The sequence below is a fragment of the Oncorhynchus mykiss genome, chromosome 13 (assembly GCF_013265735.2).
Source record: "Oncorhynchus mykiss isolate Arlee chromosome 13, USDA_OmykA_1.1, whole genome shotgun sequence".
NCBI classification, from domain to species: domain Eukaryota; kingdom Metazoa; phylum Chordata; class Actinopteri; order Salmoniformes; family Salmonidae; genus Oncorhynchus; species Oncorhynchus mykiss.
In genome coordinates, this window is record NC_048577.1 from 60,797,132 (window position 1) to 60,800,895 (window position 3,764).

A 3,764-nucleotide genomic window follows, 5' to 3' on the forward strand; every position below is an offset into this window, starting at 1 on the left:
CAGATTACCAGGAGGTGGCTAAATGGGGAACAGATTACCAGGAGGTGGCTAAATGGGGAACAGATTACCAGGAGGTGGCTAAATGGGGAACAGATTACCAGGAGCTGGCTAAATGGGGAAAAGATTACCAGGAGGTGGCTAAATGGGGAAAAAGATTACCAGGAGGTGGCTAAATGGGGAACAGATTACCAGGAGCTGGCTGAATGGGGAAAAGATTACCAGGAGGTGGCTAAATGGGGAAAAAGATTACCAGGAGGTGGCTAAATGGGGAACAGATTACCAAGAGGTGGCTAAATGGGGAACAGATTACCAAGAGGTGGCTAAATGGGGAACAGATTACCAGGAGGTGGCTAAATGGGGAACAGATTACCAGGAGGTGGCTAAATGGGGAACAGATTACCAGGAGGTGGCTAAATGGGGAACAGATTATCAGGAGGTGGCTAAATGGGGAAAAAGATTACCAGGAGGTGGCTAAATGGGGAACAGATTACCAGGAGGTGGGTAAATGGGGAACAGATTACCAGGAGGTGGCTAAATGGGGAACAGATTACCAAGAGGTGGCTTTCAAACTCCATCAAAAACAACGCTATGTATTGTTTTTGCTGTAAGCTCGTTTCTACAGAAGACTACAAAATAATAAAGGAAGGTGTGAATGACTGGTCAAATATCACCGCCATTCTGAAACACCATAAAGGTAGTCCTGAACACACAAACAATAGGATTAAGTGAAGAGAACTTGATCTGCACTTAATTCGGGGACAGACTCTTGACCAGATACAAATTACAATTTTGGAGGCTGAAAGAAAGGGATGTCCTTACATGTTTAAGTATCACCCATTCTCTGGCTGAAAGAAACCTATCGTTCAGGGGTTCATCAGACAAACTCTTGCAACCAGATAATGGAAACTTCCTAAAAGAGGTTGAATTACTGGCAAAATTTGACCCCGTTATGGAAAATAATCTCCTCAAAAAAGACACATGCTCATTAACTTGGGAAGCTCACACAGAATGAGCTGATTCAGATTGTGAGTGACAAGATTCTGGATGCAATAGTGACTCAAGTAAGAGACTCGAAGTACTTCTCCATTTTCTTGAACTGTACACCTGACATTAGTCACCAGGTTCAAATGTCCATTAGTCTTGAGAAGCGTGGCCTTAAAGGGGAAGCCAGAGATCAAGGAGCACTTCCTCGGCTTTGTGAATGTTGAGGTTACAACAGATTGACTATGTCCACTGTCCTATTAGATAAGCTGAATTAACTGAAGATTGCAGAGGACAAGCTTATGATAATGGGGCCAACATGAAGGGCAAGCACCAAGGAGTACAAGCCAGACTGCTAAAAAAAAAATCCCAGAGTCGCGTTCATCCCATGTGGAACACATACTCTAAACCTCGTCATTGCAGATGCTGCCAAATCTTCAAAATATGCAGTTGGGTTTTTTGGGCATGTGCAAAAGCTCTTCTCCTTCTTTCCAGCTGACACACAAAGATGGATTGTTTTGAAGAAACACGTAAACATAACCGTGAGGTCATGGAGTGACACAAGATGGGAGAGTCGGCTCCAAAGTGTTCATGCAATCAGGTATCAGGCTTCTGAGGTTCGGGAGGCATTACTGGAAGCCAGACAGACAATCAACGATCCTGTGGCCAAAGTGCAGGCACAAGCACTTGCAGAGGAAGTTGGATCCTACCGCTTCTTGATTTGTTGTGTTGTATGGTGTGAGATACTGACAAACATGGTGAACAAGCTCCTCCAATCTGCCTCAAATAGTTGCAAATGACTAATTTCAAATGCAAAGGACTACCTCCCTACATACTGGGAAACTGAATTTTCTGAGGCCCAGACAACAGCCAAAAGCATTTGTGAAGAAATGAATGTGGAGGCTGTTCTGAAATAAGAGACTGAGAAACAGCAAGAGCCTCCTGATGAACCAGTAATTGATACACTGAAAAACCTTGAAGTCAAATACTTATACAGTCGTCTATGCTGTGACATCCATGGATGAGAGATTTGAAACACTCAACCAGGTGAAAACCAAATATGAAGTGCTGCTGAACTTTAGCACTGCCTCTCAGATGCCAAGTGAATCTTTAAAGGCTCACTGCATGGAAGTTTAACACTCTAACCTTCAGAGATGACTGTGACATCAGTGGAATGGATCTGGCACACGAGATTCAGAATGTACCTGATCTGCCATCAGACAAGATGACTGCCTTTGAGCTGCTTTCCTTTCTCTGTGAGAAAAACCTGGAGGAACTCTAGAACTCTAACTATATCCTAACCTTTGGATAGCCCTAAGAATTGCAGTCACCCTACCAGTAACAGTAGCATCGGCAGAGAGGAGCTTTTCAAAATAAAAGCTGATCCAAAACGACCTGAGGTCTTCCATGTCACAGGAATGTTTGAGTGGTCTGGCCATCATGAGCATAAATCATGAGCGTTTGATTGGTCTGGCCATCATGAGCATAAATCATGAGCGTTTGAGTGGTCTGGCCATCATGAGCATAAATCATGAATGTTTGAGTGGTCTGGCCATCATGAGCATAAATCATGAATGTTTGAGTGGTCTGGCCATCATGAGCATAAATCATGAATGTTTGAGTGGTCTGGCCATCATGAGCATAAATCATGAATGTTTGAGTGGTCTGGCCATCATGAGCATAAACCATGAGCGTTTGAGTGGTCTGGCCATCATGAGCATAAATCATGAATGTTTGAGTGGTCTGGCCATCATGAGCATAAATCATGAATGTTTGAGTGGTCTGGCCATGATGAGCATAAATCATGAATGTTTGAGTGGTCTGGCCATCATGAGCATAAACCATGAGCGTTTGAGTGGTCTGGCCATCATGAGCATAAATCATGAATGTTTGAGTGGTCTGGCCATCATGAGCATAAATCATGAATGTTTGAGTGGTCTGGCCATCATGAGCATAAACCATGAGCGTTTGAGTGGTCTGGCCATCATGAGCATAAACGATGACGTGGGGAAACATGCCACAGGAGTGGTCTGGCCATCATGAGCATAAACCATGAGCGTTTGAGTGGTCTGGCCACCATGAGCATAAATCATGAATGTTTGAGTGGTCTGGCCATCATGAGCATAAATCATGAATGTTTGAGTGGTCTGGCCATCATGAGCATAAACCATGAGCGTTTGAGTGGTCTGGCCATCATGAGCATAAACGATGACGTGGGGAAACATGCCACAGGAGTGGTCTGGCCATCATGAGCATAAATCATGAGCGTTTGAGTGGTCTGGCCATCATGAGCATAAACCATGACGTGGGGAAACATGTCACAGGAATGTTTGAGTGGTCTGGCCATCATGAGTATAAATCATGAGCGTTTGAGTGGTCTGGCCATCATGAGCATAAACCATGACGTGGGGAAACATGTCACAGGAATGTTTGAGTGGTCTGGCCATCATGATTATAAATCATGAGCGTTTGAGTGGTCTGGCCATCATGAGCATAAATCATGAGTGTTTGAGTGGTCTGGCCATCGTGAGCATAAATTATGACGTGGGGAAACAATGTCCTATGATGACATCATTGATGATTTTGCCTCAAAGTGCAGAAGATGGTCAGATTGGTGGTGTTTTGGTATTTTGATGGTAAGACTTTAATTTAAACATTCAAATGTTTACACACTTAGTAACATTTTAAGATTGTATGGCAGAAGTGCAATTGTGTAAATGACTGTTTAACTATGTGACATACTTTCTCCATTTCTTCCAGACAGTCCAGATAGACTGGTGCCC